At 50.0% G+C, this 18,871-nt stretch overlaps 1 protein-coding gene and 1 non-coding gene across 5 annotated transcripts in view; both read left to right on the top strand.

Moving 5' to 3' along the window:
- LOC126535791 (probable ATP-dependent DNA helicase HFM1) overlaps nt 1–18,871 on the top strand; it is a 266,705-nt gene that overhangs the window by 49,627 nt on the left and 198,207 nt on the right. The window lies entirely within an intron of this gene.
- Nucleotides 6,508–6,580, top strand: TRNAS-CGA (transfer RNA serine (anticodon CGA)). The gene has a single exon. It is a non-coding gene; the product is annotated as a tRNA-Ser (tRNA).

The following is an 18,871-nucleotide window of genomic DNA, read 5'->3' as shown; positions in this document are numbered from 1 at the left end:
TCGTTTTGAGTTACGAGATGGTGTTCTCTATCGTCGAAATAACGCTTCCGATGGCCGCAAATGGTCATTAGCCGTCTCCCGCCATATGCGCACAGATGTATGCTCCGCTCTCCATTCAGACCCGCAATGCGCCCATGCCGGCCTCTTCAAGACTTACGCCAGGCTTCGTTCCCGCTTTTATTGGCGTGGCATGTATAATTTTGTGCGAAGGTACATTCGCTCGTGCACAGCGTGTCAACGACGCAAGTTTCCTGCCCCTCGTCCTTCTGGTCCTTTACAGCCCATTCCTTGTCCGTCCCGACCATTCGACCGCGTCGGCATCGATCTCTACGGTCCTCTTTCCTGCACATCAGCTGGCAATCGCTGGAGTATTGTCGCTGTCGACCACCTCACCCGCTATGCAGAAACTGCGGCACCGCAAACAGCGACAGCCCGCGACATTGCGTCCTTCCTCCTGCATCACTTCATACTGCGTCATGGGGCACCACGGGAACTTCTGAGTGACAGAGGGCGTGCGTTTCTTTCCGAAGTTCTTAACGCCGTTCTGACCGCGTGCCATACCGTCCATCGCAACACTACAGCTTATCATCCGCAAACGAACGGCATAACAAAACGGTTCAATCGTACTTTGGGCGACATGCTATCCATGTACATTACATCGGATCATACCAAGTGGGACCTTGTTTTGCCATATGTTACGTACGCCTATAACACCGCTTCACAGGCCACAACGGGATTTTCGCCACTCTTCCTCGTCTATGGCCGTGAACCTACCTGTACACTCGACATCATTCTACCTTACCGGCCTGACCCATCAGAGGGCACGCCTCTGTCTGAAGCCTCCAAGTATGCCGAGGAATGCCGTCAGCTGGCCCGTTCGTTCACGGCGGAAGACCAGAGTCTCCAAAAATTCCGTCGCGATGATGAACGACCTCCCTGCACCTACCAGCCAGACTCACTAGTCTGGCTTTGGATACCTTCAAGCTTCCCTGGTCTGTCTTCTAAACTCCTCGCTCAATACCACGGTCCCTACCGCGTCGTCCAACAGACGACGCCAGTCAACTACGTCGTCGAGCCGCTAACGCCGTCTACTGACTTGAGGCGCCGCGGACGCGAGACAGTGCACGTCCAGAGGCTGAAACCCTATTACGACCCCCTTGTCATCGCTTCTCCTTGAGTCGCCAGGATGGCTCCTTCTTATCCAGGGTGCAGTTGTAGCGAAGAAGACTGGCGCGCCCTATGGACGCACTATCTTCATCGGCCCTCCGACGAAGAGGGGCTCGCGCGCTCGGTGTCTGACGCTCGACTGACACGGTCGCGTTCCTGACTGTTCAATAAACCGCATTACAATAAATATATATATATATATATATATATACATATATATATTGTAAGCACTACTAACGCACTTCGTCGTTTTCATTTGTACATAGCCATCATCATCTTCCCTGTTCTTCGACTTCTTCGCGCATGAGCTGGGGCGTTGCCTTTTTGGGAACAAACAGCGCTGGACAACTTGATCGGTCTCGGCATTGTAAAGTGGTGGAGGTACGTCAACACCCCGGCATCCTCTCGCGCTCCCGTCCTCCCTGGAGCTCCGTTCCGGTCGCCGCCTGCGCCCAGCTACCCCTACAACGATGGACACTTCCAACCCCGGCCCTTCCGGCGCCTCTAACCCTACCACACAGACGACCCCGTTAGCGGCGCCCTCTTGGAGTGTGACGAGCCCTCAGCGCGATCCCCCTGTCATTGCGGGACTCCGCGGTGATGACGTCGATGATTGGATCGACAACAATGACCGCGTGAGTTCTTGCAACAAGTGGAACGACACCCAGAAATTGATGCACGTCGCATTCTACTTGACGGGTGTTGCCAAGACGTGGTATTTCAAACATGAATCCGACATCGCGGTCCCCGTTTATTTCCAAGCTGCCGCAAATCTTCACTTCCTCGTCTGGCCGTGCAGAAGTCCCCAAACAGAAGCTGGCAACGCGCCTCCAACATTCACAAGAGTCTTACACCTCATACATAGAGGATGTCTTGGCTCTGTGCCGCCGTGCGAATCCTAGCATGACGGAAGCCGCACGCGTTCGCGACATCTTAAAAGGCATTGGGTCTGTCGCGTTCAACGCCTTAATCGTGCAAAATCCGGCTTCTGTCCAAGACATCACTTCCACGTGTCAACGCCTAGACAAGCTGCAGTCTATTCGTCTTCCACATGACAGCAGCGATCCTCAGCTTCCCCATTCTCCAGATCTACGTGCTCTTATCCGCACCATCATCCGCGAAGAGCTTCAACTACAAGACCTAAGGCGTCCACCTGCTGCCTGTGCCTCAACCCCCACCTTCGACTGGCGCGAAGTCATAAAGCAAGACTTGACAGCAATGACTACAACTACAACGCATCTTGCTCCCGTCGCGCCCCACACCTACCTGCGCGGATGTTGCTTCGCTACCCACACCTACCGTGGCCTCCGTGCCAGCTGACGTCCGTGCCTGTGACCATTTGGCTTCGATGGGAACGAGAGCACTTGCTGCGCCATCCTACTCTCAGTGGCGTCGACTTCGTCCTGTTTGTTTTACTGTGGTATACGCGGCCATATATCTCGCTGCTGCCGCCGTCGCCAGCAGGATGAAAGACAAGGCTATGCAGAGCACGAGAGACACCGCACTCGCCGACCAGATCCCACATCGTACTCGTTCCCTCAACACCGTTCTGCGTCTCCTCCAGCTGCTCCCAATCTGTCTCATAGTTCCCGTTAGGCCAGACGTCGTTCTCCATCGCCTCACCGGCGCTCTACATCACCGCTTCGCCCCACTTTCCATCTTGTCGACCAGCACTCGGAAAGCTAACTGTTTCAGTTTTTGGAGGGGAAAATGCTTCTTATCGGTCTTCAAAAATTCCTCCTGTTCGCCCGGCTAACATGCTTTCTGCTATGGTGTTGGGCTGCTGAGCACGAGGTCGCGGGATCGAATCCCGGCCACGGCGGCCGCATTTCGATGGGGGCGAAATGCGAAAACACCCGTGTGCTTAGATTTAGGTGCACGTTAACGAACCCCAGGTGGTCAAAATTTCCAGAGTCCTCCACTACGGCGTGCCTCATAATCAGAAAGTGGTTTTGGCACGTAAAACCCCAAATATTATTATTATTAACATGCTTTCTGTAACTGTCAAAGGTGTTCCCGCATCAGCTCTCATCGATACCGGTGGCGCCGTTTCTGTACTTCGTAGTGATCAGTGTTCCCGGCTCCGGAAAGTCAAAACGCCTTATCTTGGACTTGTTTTGCGTGGTGCTAATAAAGCATTCATTCACCCCGACAGACAGTGTACTGCTCGTGTTCTCATCGACGGCATACGGCACCATATTGAGTTTCTCATCCTTCCAACATGTATCCATGAACTTATACTGGGTTGGGACTTCCTGCATTCTGCTTCAGCCGTCATTTCGTGTAGTGAGCAAGTTGTCCATATCACGGATACAGCGCTTACACCTGTTACGGACTCTTCACTTTCATGCGTGAACTTGGCCATCGCTGCAGACTACGTCCTGCGTCCTGGTCACGAAGACGTTGTAGCCGTAACATCCAGTCAGATCGCCGACGGAGACGCGCTAGTTGCCCCTTCTTCCCGCTGTACTTCTCACGGAATTCTCATTGCCACCTGTCTCGTCCAGTTTTCACGTGGCCGCGCCCTTCTGTCTGCTTGCAACACGACCCCAGATCCAGTGATCCTGGCCAAAGGGATGACTGTGGCAACCCTCGCTGACACTCAACCTATATATATAGTTACGCTTTGCCCTTGCTCATCGCCAGCACCAACCTCAGGTTTGGATTTTTCTTTCCCTCCTCCAGCCGTTCTTGGTTCTGACCTAACAGTCACGCAGACCGAAGCGTTACTGGTGGTCTTGGCAAAGCACAAAGCCTGTTTCGATAGCTGTTCCCCTGTGTTGAGCCAAACTTCTGCGACTACACACCGCATCGAAACAGATGGTTCCGCTATAATACGACGACGCCCCTATCATGTATCGCCGTCCTAACGCAAGATAATTGAACAACAGGTTGCTGACATGCTTGCGCGGAAGATAATACGACCTTCATCTAGCCCATGGGCTTCTCCCGTGGTTCTGGTAAAGAAAAAAGATGGCTCCGTTCGCTTTTGCGTCGATTATCGAGCGCTCAATAAGATCACATGCAAAGACGTATATCCAATACCTCGAATTGACGACCCTTTGGACACACTACAAGGGGCGGAGTATTTCTCCAGCATTGATCTTCGATCAGAATATTGGCAAATTCCTATGAACGAGACTGACAAAGAAAAGACCACATTCGCTACACTAGACGGACTTTATGTGATGCCTTTTGACCTTTGTAACGCTCCTGCCACATTTGAGCGCGTGATAGACAACATACTTCGTGGTCTAAAATGGAAGACCTGCCTTTGTTATCTGGACGATATTGTCATCTTTTCGTCTGACTTCAGCCAACATCTTCTTCGATTAGACGAAGTTCTCAAGTGCCTTGCAAATGCTCGTCCCCAGATCAATACAAAACAATGCAAATTTGCAAGCAAGAGCATAAAAGTATTGGGCCACGTCGTCTCAAAAGATGGCATCCAGCCAGACCCCGAAAAGATTAGTGCTGTTCTTCAGTTTCCTCGCCCCGAGCAACACAAAGATCTACGCAGTTTCCTCGGCTTGGCGTCATATTTTCGTCGATTTATACGCAACTTCGCTGCAATAGCAGCTCCTCTACACAAGCTACTGGTTACCGGTGCCTCTTTCACATTGACTAGCTACTGCGAGTCGGCTTTTCAAGCTCTTAAGCGACATCTTACTTCCGGACCACTGCTTCGCCACTTCGATAATCGAGCCCGCACCATACTCCATACTGACGCAAGCGCACATTGGCGCAGTACTTCTGCAACGTAATGCAGCCTCTAAAGAGCAAGTGATAGCATATGCCAGCCGAACACTTTCTCCAGCTGAGCGGAACTACACCATTACAGAGCAAGAGTGCCTTGCTATCGTTTGTTGAGATTCAAAAATTTCGCCCATACCTTTACGGCCGCCACTTCACCATCGTCACCGACCATCATGCTCTGTGTTGGCTGTCATCAATGAAAAACATGTCAGGACGCTTACGACGCTGGATACTCCGCTTGCAGGAATGTGACTTTACAATAACGTACAAGTCTGGAAAAAATCATCATGATGCAGACGCATTGTCTCGCTGCCCACTCTCGCTATCTCCCGGTAGCGCGCCGTCATCTTGCGCACCACGTCGTTCGATGCTACGCCTGCCTCACACCAGCTCTCGATAACGCCCCTGGACCAAGTTACGTTTTCATAACGGTCTGATTTAGTGTCGCTTCAGCGGGCCGACTCCTACTGTCGAGCTCTCATGGATCGCCTTAGTGGGTTCGCCGAACCACCCAACAGCCGCTTGCGACGCCAACTTCGACAATTCCGCCTTCAAGATGGCGTGCTATATCGCTACGTTTACCACCCAACAGGTCACCGGTGGGTCCCAGTTCTGCCTCGCTGCCTTCGCCTGCGAGTATTAGAGGCACTTCACGACGACGTATCGGCTGGCTACTTAGGCTTCCACAAGACTTACGACCGCATCAAGACCCGCTGCTTCTGGCCTGGCCTATCCACAACGGTGGCCAAATACATTGCCTCTTGTGCGTCATATCAGCACAGAAAACCCTCGACATCCCCTCCTGCCGGTTTATTACAACCTCTCCCTTGCCCGGACGCACCTTTTCAATTTGTTGGTATTGATTTGTATGGTCGCTTGCCGTTGACACCCTCCGGTAACCGATGGATTGTGACCTCGGTTTACCCTTTAACAAGATATGCCGAGACTGCCCTCTGCGATCCGGTACCGCTTCTGAGGGTGCCGACTTTTTCTTGCGCTCCATCGTCTTGCGCCACTGGGCTCCTCGCGTTCTTCTCAGTGACCGTGGCAAGGCTTTCATTTCCCAAGTTCTCGAGGAAGTTCTTCGGGCCGCTAATACCGTCCACAAATCTACTTCTACCTATCATCCGCAAACCAATGGCCTTACTGAGCGCTTCCACCGTACGCTGTCTGACATGATTTCCATGTACATTCGTCCTGACGATATATATATATATATATATATATATATATATATATATATATATATATATATATATATATATATATATATATATATATATATATATAGCCATATCATATGCCTAATAAATGAAATAAAGAAACAATAAATTAACGGATATTAACGTGGATGAAAAAACAACTTGCCGCAGGTGGGAACCGGACCCACAACCTTCGCATTTCGCGTGCGATGCTCTACCAATTGAGCTACCGCGGCGCTGTTTCCTCATCCACTTCCTTGGGTATTTACGTGTCCTGGCAGAACCCTGGGAGTGGGTTCTACTAGGATTCTACTACTACTACTACACTACCAGGGTTCTACTATAACACATAAATACCCAAGAAAGTCGACGGGAAAACGGCGCCGCGGTAGCTCAATTGGTAGAGCATCGCACGCGAAATGCGAAGGTTGTGGGTTCGGTTCCCACCTGCGGCAAGTTCTTTTTTTCATCCAATTTATTATTCGTTAATTTAGCGTTTCTTGATTCCATTGATTAAGCACAAGTAATTTCCCCTATGTTGTCCTTGGTGTCAGTGTTTGCTGGCTTCTTATGATATGACTAATAAAAATCGGGCCTTCGATGGGGGCGAAATGCGAAAACACCCGTGTGCTTAGATTTAGGTGCACGTTAAAGAACCCCAGGTGGTCGACATTTCCGGAGTCCTCCACTACGGCGTGCCTCATAATCAGGAAGTGGTTTTGGCACGTAAAACCCCACAATTAAATTATTAATAAAAATCGGGCCCCTCGGTCAACCCCCTTTGTTGATATATTGTCACGTGGTAGTGACGTTAAAGAACACAGTAGCAGTACTGTGAAGGACAAAACTAGCTTTTATTGGGCGAACCTGTGCCCACAAAACAGGCTACACGTAAAGCACAACGATAGCGGCGAACACAGTCGGCGATCGTCGAAAATCTGATCAGCGGGTCAAGCGCGTCGGCTTTTATAGAGCAGTCGTCGAATGTTCCAGACTAATCGTTAGGACCCGCGTGCCTTCCACAAAGTTCTACACCATTCGTGTCACGCGATGAAATCAGATAACACAAGGTTCGGCGACAACAGAAAGCCGGGTAGAAGCATCGATAACTTTCTAGAAACTTCGGATACATGCAGGCGCGTTCCGCGCTGCGCGATTACAGTTGTTAAGCGGCGAAACGTGGTCGCCCGATAAAGATAAGTACACATGTCAATACCCCCCTCTTAAAAAGCATCGACCCGATGCTGCAAATAAACGAAGGTAATAAACAAAATCACTCGTAGCAAAGAAAAGAACAAAAATGACGAAGTTCGTCAGCGTCCGTAAAAGGGTTTAAGGCGCACCACGTGGACCACTTCAGATCGTGCGCGGCGCCGCTGTGAATGCGAAATGCCGTCTGGCACGACCTCATAGTCCAGAGCGCCAATACGTCGGATGACCTTGTAGGGTCCGAAATAGCGTCGGAGTAGTTTCTCACTGAGTCCTCGTCGGCGTATCGGGGTCCAGACCCAAACACGGTCGCCAGGCTGGTACTCGACGAAGCGTCGTCGGAGGTTGTAGTGTCGCCTGTCGGTCCTCTGCTGGCTCTTGATTCGCAGGCGGGCGAGCTGTCGGGCTTCTTCGGCGCGCTGGAGATAGCTGGCGACGTCAACATTCTCTTCGTCAGTTACGTGCGGCAGCATGGCGTCAAGCGTCGTCGTCGGGTTCCTGCCATAAACCAGCTTAAACGGCGTGATCTGTGTTGTTTCTTGCACCGCCGTGTTGTACGCAAAGGTTACGTACGGCAGGACCGCGTCCCACGTCTTGTGTTCGACGTCGACGTACATTGCTAGCATGTCGGCGAGGGTCTTGTTCAGGCGCTCCGTGAGACCATTCGTCTGCGGATGGTAGGCAGTCGTCCTCCTGTGGCTTGTCTGGCTGTACTGCAGAATGGATTGGGTGAGCTCTGCTGTAAAAGCCGTTCCTCTGTCGGTGATGAGGACTTCTGGGACACCATGTCGCAGCAGGATGTTCTCGACGAAAAATTTCGCCACTTTGGCTGCGCTGCCTTTTGGTAGAGCTTTAGTTTCAGCAAAACGGGTGAGATAGTCCGTCGCCACGACGATCCACTTATTCCCGGATGTTGATATCGGAAACGGCCCCAACAAATCCATCCCAATCTGCTGGAATGGTCGGCAAGGAGGTTCGATCGGCTGTAGTAATCCTGCTGGCCTTGTCGGTGGTGTCTTGCGTCGTTGACAGTCTCGGCATGTCTTGACGTAACGGGCGACGTCGGCGGTCAGACGCGGCCAATAATACCTTTCCTGTATTCTCGACAGCGTCCGGGAGAATCCGAGGTGCCCAGCGGTTGGATCGTCGTGTAGGGCGTGCAATATTTCTGGACGCAGCGCTGACGGTACAACAAGAAGGTAGCTGGCGCGGACTGGTGAGAAGTTCTTCACGAGCAGGTTGTTTTGTAGCGTGAACGAAGACAACCCGCGCTTAAATGCCCTAGGGACAACGTCGGTGTTCCCTTCCAAATACTCGACGAGACCTTTTAGCTCCGGGTCGGCTCGTTGCTGTTTAATGAAGTCTTCCGCGCTTACTATCCCAAGGAAGGCGTCGTCGTCCTCGTCGTCTTGCGGCGGGGGATCGATGGGGGCGCGCGATAAGCAGTCGGCGTCGGAGTGTTTTCTTCCGGACTTGTATATTACCGTGACGTCATATTCTTGTAGTTTGAGGCTCCACCGCGCCAGCCGTCCTGAAGGGTCCTTTAGGTTAGCTAGCGAACACAATGCGTGATGGTCACTGACGACTTTGAATGGTCTGCCATAGAGGTAAGGACGGAATTTAGCTGTAGCCCAAATGATGGCGAGGCATTCCTTTTCAGTCGTAGAATAGTTGCTTTCCGCTTTTGACAGCGACCGGCTAGCATACGATATCACTCTTTCAAGTCCTTCTTTCCTCTGGACTAGGACGGCACCGTGGCCTAGGCTACTGGCGTCAGTGTGGATTTCGGTATCGGCGTCCTCGTCGAAGTGTGCAAGTACCGGCGGCGACTGCATGCGTCGTTTGAGTTCTTGAAATGCCTTGGCCTGCGGCGTATCCCACTTGAACGCAACATCACATTTGGTTAGATGTGTTAACGGCTCCGCGATGCGTGAAAAGTCCTTGACAAAGCGCCTATAGTAGGCACACATGCCAAGGAATCTGCGCACTGCCTTCTTGTCGGTTGGCTGCGGGAACTTTGCGATGGCAGCTGTCTTCTGTAGGTCGGGGCGTACTCCTGATTTGCTGATCACGTGTCCTAGGAACAAAAGCTCATCGTAAGCGAAGCGGCACTTTTCCGGCTTCAGAGTGAGCCCTGATGACTTGATGGCTTCTAACACTGTCGCAAGCCGCCTAAGGTGATCGTCGAAATTTCCGGCGAAGACAACGACGTCATCCAGGTAAACAAGGCACGTCTGACACTTCAGTCCGGCTAACACGCCATGACGCGCTGAAACGTTGCAGGCGCCGAGCACAGTCTGAATGGCATGACCTTGAACTCGTAGAGGCCGTCTGGCGTGATGAAGGCAGTCTTTTCGCGGTCTCTCTCGTCGACTTCTATTTGCCAGTAGCCAGACTTGAGGTCCATCGACGAGAAGTATTTAGCGTTGCAGAGCCGATCCAATGCGTCGTCTATCCGTGGAAGGGGGTACACATCCTTCTTCGTGATCTTGTTTAGTCGACGATAATCGACGCAGAAGCGTAGGGTTCCGTCCTTTTTCTTTACCAGGACTACAGGAGAGGCCCATGGGCTTTTCGACGGCTGGATGATGTCGTCGTGCAGCATTTCGTCGACTTGTTGCCTAATAGCTTCACGTTCTCGCGTCGAAACTCGGTAAGGGCTCTGGCGGAGTGGTCGAGCGCTCTCTTCGGTTATTATGCGATGCTTTGCAACTGGTGTTTGTCGAATCCTCGATGACGTCGAAAAGCAGTCTTTGTATCGCCGGAGAAGACTTCTGATCTGTTGCTGCTTACTCAGAGGAAGACTTGGATTCACGTCGAAGTCTGGTTCGGGGACAATGCTCATCGGGGTAGATGCGGCTGAATCCGAGAGGACAAAGGCATTGCTGGTTTCCACAATTTCCTCGATGTATGCGATTGTCGTGCCCTTGTTGATGTGCTTGAACTCTTGGCTGAAGTTGGTTAGCATAACTTCCACTTGCCCTCCGTGGAGTCGAGCGATCCCTCTTGCGACGCAAATTTCACGGTCGAGCAGTAGATGTTGGTCGCCCTCGATGACGCCTTCTACGTCAGCGCGTGTTTCAGTGCCGACGGAAATAATAATGCTGGAGCGCGGCGGGATGCTCACTTGATCTTCGAGCACACTCAAGGCGTGGTGACTACGACAGCTCTCCGGCGGTATCGCTTGATCTTGCGACAGCGTTATCGATTTCGACTTCAGGTCGATGACTGCGCCATGTTGATTCAGGAAGTCCATGCCGAGAATGACGTCTCGTGAACACTGTTGGAGGACAACGAAGGTGGCAGGGTAAGTCCGGTCATGAACGGTAATTCTTGCCGTACAGATCCCAGTCAGCGTAATCAGGTGTCCTCCAGCGGTCCGAATTTGAGGGCCTTCCCATGCAGTCTTAACTTTCCTCAACTGGACGGCGATGGGTCCACTCATGGCGGAGTAATCGGCTCCTGTGTCTACTAAAGCGGTGACTGCGTGGCCGTCGAGAAGCACGTCGAGGTCGGTGGTTCTTTGTCTTGCGTTGCAGTTGGGTCTTGGCGTCGGATCACGGCTGCGTCTTGTTGAACTGAAGCTGGTACGTCGCATCGTCAAGTCGTCTTTCGTCGGTGTAGTCTTGGCTTCCTGACTTCCTCGGGAAGGCGGCGTGTCGTTATGTCGTCGAGATGGTTTCTTCGGCGTCTTCGTCGGCGGCGGAGGATCTTCGTCAGTTCGACGAACAGCAACCGCACCTCCATCGGTTGCTGCCTTTAGTTTTCCGGATATGGGCTCGCTGACCGGCCCCGGGCTGGGCCAGTGTATGGTCGGCGCTGCGGCGACAGGTAGCGGCCTGGTGATGGCGAACGCGACGGTCGTCGAGAGCTCCACTGAGTAGCGGCGACGTAGTCGGCGATATCCCGGGGGCGTTCACCTTGCTGCGGGCGCGGAGCGTTCACGGCGAAACCTCGCAGTCCCATCTCCCGGTATGGACATCGTCGGTAGACGTGACCCGCTTCTCTGCAGTGGTAGCAGAGCGGGCGATGGTCAGGAGCGCGCCAAATGTCAGTCTTCCTCGGGTATCTGCGCTGGGCGACGGGTGGTCGTGCTGGCTGCGGCGGCGGCGGACGACGGAACTGCGGCGTGACAGGGCCCTGGCGCGGTCGCGGAGGGGGACCTTGACGGCGCGCGACGGCGGCGTAGGTCATCGCTTGCGGCTCAGGCTGCGGTGATTCAGGGGCTACTCCAAGTTGTTGTTGGAGCTCCTCACGCACGGCGTCGGCAATCGAAGCCACTTGAGGCTGTGATGATGGGAACAGCTTTTGTAGCTCCTCCCGCACGACAGCTCGGATAGTCTCGCGTAGGTCGTCGGTGGCCAGTGACTGAACCCCGGCGTAGTTTGTATAGTTCGTGCGGCGATCGAATTGCCGGTTCCGGATCTCGAGTGTCTTCTCAATGTTCGTCGCCTCACGAAGAAACTCTTCGACGGTCTTCGGTGGGCTTCTTACCATCCCAGCGAAAAGTTCCTCCTTTACACCACGCATCAGTAAGCGGACTTTCTTCTCCTCGGCCATATCCGGGTCAGCGTGGCGGAACAAACGGCTCATTTCTTCCGTAAAGATGGTGACGTTCTCGTTTGGCAGCTGCACTCGGGCGTCCAGCATAGCTTCAGCCCTTTCCTTGCACACGACGCTTGTAAAGGTGCGTAAGAAGCCGCTACGGAACAGGTCCCACGTTGTCAAGGTCGATTCCCTGTTCTCAAACCAAGTTCTGGCGGTGTCTTCTAAAGCGAAGTAGACATGCCGCAGCTTCTCGTCGGAGTCCCAGTTGTTGAATGTTGCGATTCGTTCGTAGGTCTCCAGCCATGATTTCGGGTCTTCAGTCGCTGCTCCATGGAAGGTTGGTGGGTCCCGAGGTTGTTGTAGGATAACGGGGGATGCTGGGGCAGCCATTGGGGTTGTCTTGACCACGATCTTCTTTGTCGTCTCAGGGAAAAGTCCGTGCTCCGGGGGCAGTCCTTGCAGTCTGCGGCTAGCACGCTGGTCTTGGGCGATGTTGGTTCTGTCCTCGGGCTTCGGGCTTGGATCGCGGCTTTGCGTGGGCGTTCGGTACATGAACGCACAAGCACCTCCACCAGATGTCACGTGGTGGTGACGTTACGAACACAGTAGCAATACCAAGGTCGATTCAAATAGGTCGCGAAGCTTCGGGCGAAAAGCGGTTCAGTACAGATTGTCACCGACATCAGCATGGGGGGTTATGGGAGCAGCGATTGAAGCGCGACTATGTTTGGAGGGAACAAACATTGGGAAAGAAAAAAGCGTTTTTTAATTGAAACGAGACACAGTTAGATTCATTCAACGAAAATAAATTTCCCAGTCAATTTTATATATTCGTGACGAGTTAAGAAAATACAAGTTTAATTTTATTACTAGTAATAAATGAATTTCTTTTAACGCCCACCGCTACAGGGGGCGTTGACGCCACTATCACTCGCAATGCAATGCACGTCTTGAAATGGGCAGAAAGGCGCTTGTAAAGTTCACCTGTTGAAATACGCCCCCCTCACAGTTTGTGCTTTCTTGCTTGTCGAAGTTTGTCTGAATTTGGTGACGCGGGTAGCTTCATCGCTTCTTAATCTGTTCAGTCAAAAGTAGTGAGTTACGACCGCCAGATAATTGTGTAGTTGTTTTCGTGCTACTGCGCTGGCCGACGGGCTTGGCATCCGACAATAGAATCAGCACTCTACACCTAAAGCTTTCGTCGGCCTCCACAGAAAGTATGTTCTTTGCAGGGATGCGATTTCGACAACCGTACGGCTGGGCTTTTCCTGCATCGCTTTCTACGCTGAAAGCTCGAAACGCCCATCAAGTCGAATGGCGGGGCATTTGAATATATAGCTCCAAAGGAAGGACAACAAAACAAATTTCGCGCCTTCGAAAACAAGATGACGTCACTTTTGCTTATAACGGACATGGCGTCACATTATTTTTTCTTCCGCCGGAAGTGTTCCCACCACATACAGATGGCGCTAAGCTCCATGAACCGCCGATGGACCGCCATGTATTGAACGTATGGGCTCCTATGGAAGCTTCGCTACCAGGTATATTTACCTTGGCAATACTGTGAAAGGCAAAACTAGATTTTATTGGGCGAACCTGTGCCCACAAAACAGGCTACACTTATAGCACAACGAAAGCGGCGAACACAGTCGGCGATCGTCGAAAATCTGATCAGCGAGGCAAGCGCGTCGGCTTTTATACAGCAGTCGTCGAATGTTCCAGAGTAATCGTTCGGACCCGCGTGCCTTCCACAATGTTCTACACCATTCGCGTCACGCGATGAAATCAGATAACACAACGTTCGGCGACAACAGACAGCCGGGTAGAAGCATCGATAACTTTCCAGAAACTTCGCATACATGCAGGCGCGTCCCGCGCTGTGCGATTACATTTGTTAGGTGGCGAAACGTGGTCGCCCGATAAAGATAAGTACACGTGCCAATATGTTATGGGTAAGAACTGGATACTTCCTTCTCATTAAGTACAAATTTTACATTTGCTGACAAAAAGAAATATGAAAGAGAGAGAGATAATATAATTAAAAGAAGGCAGGGAGGTCGGCCTGAGCTAAGGCGCTCTAGCCTGCTACTCTGCACAGGGGGAGGTGAAACGGGGACATAAAGGTGTGATGAGGGATGATGATGACATAGAAAGAAGGATGCACAACGGTGAAAGCAAGTTCAACACTATGATGATAAACATTCACAAATCTCATTCATGAAGCTACTATCAGGTTCCGTATCAAGTCTGTAGTCACCAATTCAAGTGAACTTGAAAATAAAGGCGCTAGGACGAAGCTGGTGTGTGGGCCTCCTCTGCATGATGAGCACAAGCGCCAAACAAAAGCTTTATAACATATTCACAAGTGTACTTGTTTGTCATTATCGGGCGACACGTTTCACCGCCAAACAAATGTTATCGCACAGCGCAGGACACGTCTGCATGTATTGGAAGTTTCTGGAATGTTATCGATGCTTCCATCCGCTGTCTGTGACCGAACCTTGTGTAATCTGATCGCATGTGTGCGCGACGCGAACAATGTAGAACTTTGTGGAAGGCACGCGGGTCCCAGCGGTTACTGTGGAACATTCCACGACTGATCTATAAAAGCCGACGCGCTTGACCCGCTGATCAGATTTTCGACGATCGCCGACTGTGTTCGCCGCTGTCGCCGTTTTTTGAGTGTAGCCTGTTTTTGAGGGCACAAGTTCGCCCAATAAAACGCTAGTTTCGTCTTTTTCAGTTTGGCTGCTTTCTTCACAGTCACTACCATGTGACAATATAAAGAGCTGCGATAAGCGGCTCCAGCACGGCAAGCACTTGCAGGGCACTTTTAGCTGCCGGATTTTCGAGACCACCGAGAATCACGCGCATTGATTCTACCAGGTGCTTCAGCATTTTATGTACACTCTCCTTCTCATTGTGTTCATCTCCTTGCTTGCCCGTAGTGTCACCGGTTTCATAGGCCCTATAATTCTTGGCTTCATGGCGCAGAGGACCACTAGGACCCGCTGGCATGGCCGTAAGTCTAGAGGGTAGCAAAGACCATGCCGTGTCTGTATCAGCCGGTGGAGGGGAATGTTTGCCGCGTGCTGTGATCGACCTTGAATTATCAGTAGGCGCCGTTACCGTCCTCGATGCACGCACAAGCAGAGGTGGTCGTAGTGCCTGTGCCACGCTATGTAGTTCTGAAATAATTTTGTGATGCTTCTGTCGCGAGCGTTGTCACTGTGGCGAACAGATTGAGCAGCATCTTTACGTGAAGCTTGGTCTCTTGCCATTTTTCGGAGAATACGAACTTCTTGTTTCATCTTCGGGCATTCCTTCGAAGTCGCTGCGTGAGAGCCAGTATAGTTGGGACATTTAAATGAGGACGCCTCACAGTCGGTGGTATCATGGTCTCCATCGCAACGCGAGCAGGTGGCCTTGCTTCTACAAACAGTGCTCACATGTCCTATCTTGTGACACTTCCGACACTGAATAAGCCTCAGAACGGATGGTCGTACTCGGTGTATCACGTAGCCCACTTTTACAGACGCTGCTAATGTCGAAGAAGCGAATATTAACTTGATACATCCGGATTACCCCAAGCGGTGAATCTCAAGAATGCGCACCGATGACCTCAAAAGACTCTTGAGGTACGCATGCTTGATTTCAAGCTCCACGTCGGAAATCACTCCAGTTGTCTCCTTCCCGTAAGTAATAAAGGAGCGGACGGGGATTGCGCTTAACTGTGGAATGGTCTTTAACTTCTCAAGTATTGCGGAATTTTTCACATCTATTGTCAGGATATTCTTGCGAGCGTTGATCCTGATTCGTTTATTTGCCTAGGGGCCATACTTTCAAAATCTTCTTTTAGAAACTGCCGGGAGTTCATGCTGTGTGACGGTGAGAGCGGCACGTAAGAGACCATGAAGGATTCGATGAAGGCGCCTCCGTCGACATACGGCGCATCTTCTTCATATGACGGCCCATGACTGCGGTGTATTCGCTGTCAGAGTCCATGGCTTCTGGCGTTGAGCTCTCCCAGGAATCGAGTTGGTCTGAGCTTCCAAAGGCACGTTGTCCGAAAATGAGCGATGAAGTAGACGACTGACCTTGTTCAGCTGGTCGTGGAAACATTTTCTTGCTCATCCTTGATGAAATGACGCTCACGAAAATGGCAAGAACGTAAAAAATTGCATGACAGCGAGAGGGCCAGAGCACTAGTGAGCTCTGGGCACTTCTTTCTCTTCCTCCTCAGAAATATGAATGTAAAAATGAACGCGTAAGACAAGTAATACCAACTGAGTAAGTGTCACAGGTATGGCGATATATGATATTCTGCTGGCAGCCAGCAGGACTGCGTGAAAGAAATTTTGCCTAGAGTTCTTCCTGACTGGCTAGCTATAGTCGTGTTACTAATGCAGGCAGAATTCGGTAAGCGAAAGTTTGCCGTTACTTTGTATATCCAGCCTATTTGATTATCTGGTTCGTGTCACCAGTCTTCAGTTTAAAGCGAACAATAGCACAAGGGCCAGCATTATGTGCCTGACAAGTGCATTATTTTCTATCGTCGTGTTCATTCTGCCAACAGTCATTAGCAAATAATGTGCATTAACTGACTTGGGCCTGCAAAGTATGCCCATGAATGTTTTTCTGGTGCACTTTCATCTATCTGTAAGCTTACTGCTGCCTATCATTCGTGGGTGTAGGATGTTGGACACTATAAGTGCATATCTCACTGATCTTTATTTTTCACAGGCCATGGTTCCACTAATTAAATGAACCATTTTCAGCTGTGCTGCCAGACTATGGAAAGAGGTGCCTCGCCTCTTGTCATTCTTTAGCATGTTCATGGCCACAGTGCATTGCTCCTGAGAACTCAGCTGCTATCACAATGTAAAACTTGCCTATTGGCTGCCATTGGCTTATCCTGAAGACAAATTTTCACACTTATGTCAGCATTAGTTATGTGATCGAAGCCAGCTAATGAGGATGAACTGCTGGCAAAATTTTCTAGTGACTGCCGACAGAGTGTCTGCTTCCTATACTATGTTAGCCACCGCGTTTTGTCAGCGAGCTACATTTTTCTTCTTTTGACATGAATTTACTACTCAGACAGATAAGTTCTCAAACCATCACTTTTAGGCCCATGCACATGGTCACTTCTATATCACATTCTGGAAATGACAACCATGTCTAGCTTAGATTAGCAACATCAGCTTAACTTATGCACGGTGTTGAGTTGCTGCATGTGAGAAAAAAAAATTACTGCGTAGCTAATAGGAATTAGACTGGTACGAAAACAATTTGTCTGTATATCTTGTTATATAAGTTGTGCTGTTCATTTGATGCACACAGTAACACGTAAACACAAATGTATGCGTACCTTGCATTTACGTGCATGTGTGTGTGAATAAGACAGCCCAACTTCTAATATCAAGGCATGTTGCGCCAACTATACCCCATTAAATATGTTCTATATGGTATTCAGCTGATCTTATTTAAATTTGTCACATGGTGCAGTTACAACATTTCATACATGTGTATAAACCAACTTATGGACTGTATTTATTGCATGTGAGAATGCACATTTTAGACCAATGCAGTACCTGAGGCAGCAGCTTTTTATTTAGCTTTTGCCATCGCTTATTAGAGGGAGCTTGAATATGCCATCCAAACAACGCGTATAAAGGTTTGTATTTAGTATACCAGCAGTTAAATACTGAATGCAGCTGCAATTCTTTGTATACTAGTGAGATGAATCCCACTGCTCATTGTTCTGTCACGTGTTGTTCTTCAGTCACACATTGTGGCTCTATTTCGTGGCATGAGTTCTAGGCTCATTTTCACACGGGCATTTCGATGAAGTAACATCTGCCTCTTCAACAGTCAGTTTAGTGAGAAGCCACCGCTGGACCAATAGCTCAAAGACCAATTCCTGCGTGCTTTTCACCAATCGGGTAAGTGCGGAAACTATGTCTGATACATCACTTAAGCTGCATCAATAATCACACAGCTGAACCTGCTACATGTAGTTAAGTCATTGATATAGGCAGAGGAAGATGTTGCACGTGTGCAACAGTTACTCATCCCTTGAAATATGAATGACCCAAACCTTCGCGAGCATATTGGTCGCAACCATCCGGCAGCACAAGTGGGAATACTTCTGCTATCACAAGTGAAAACATGTAGAATAGTGCCACCATCTCAGCTGGTTTGTCAAGATTACTTTGCCTGCAAGATTCTTGTTTATACTGGATAGCCTTCCTATTTTTTGAATTAACAGCTTTCACAACATTTACTGCGCTAATGAAAGCACAGCACAGATACCAGTACTGAAGGAGGTATATGAGGTAAAGCAGAGAACTTATGGGTAAGTTAAAAATATACAGGCAAAACGATGTCAAACAAACTATTTTCACATTAGAAGATGTACCACTGGCAATGAGTGCACATTCAGAACATGCAATAAGTACCATGTGTGGAAGATTGAGATGTGTGATGCCGAAAACCTGTTTGGCTTTTGAATATTGACATAAAGAAAAATTTCACGCTGTACTACTGTGTGGGAGGGTAGAATATCAAAGGAGAGGTGCAAAACGGATTTTGTATGTAGTAGTTCACTATGAATGTGCTACACAAGTTGTGCCAAACATAGCTATCTGTGTGCTAAGCATTGGACAAGGTACCATATGTATGTCTGACAAATTAAAAATCTTTTCCATTGAAATTTCTGAGCTCTAAATGTGAAATGCATGCTGTTTTCAGCTACTAATAGCGCGTATACATATTTGACCTGCACCACAAAAAGCTGATGGGACAAAAAAATGTGGTCACCTTAGTGTTATGTTGCTTTTCATGGTGTTTCAGTTTACTTAATACAATTTTGAATTTACAGATTGCTTCACATGTTTATAGCTAAAAACCACAGAAAACTACTTGCGCTGTGACTGCGAGATCACAACGCGAGGATTTATATGGTATCCTTCCTGTCCATCGATGTG

This window comes from Dermacentor andersoni, chromosome 3 (assembly GCF_023375885.2).
Source record: "Dermacentor andersoni chromosome 3, qqDerAnde1_hic_scaffold, whole genome shotgun sequence".
NCBI classification, from domain to species: Eukaryota; Metazoa; Arthropoda; class Arachnida; order Ixodida; family Ixodidae; genus Dermacentor; species Dermacentor andersoni.
The sequence above is the reverse complement of the archived record's forward strand: the minus strand, read 5'-3'. Positions and strand labels throughout refer to the sequence as shown.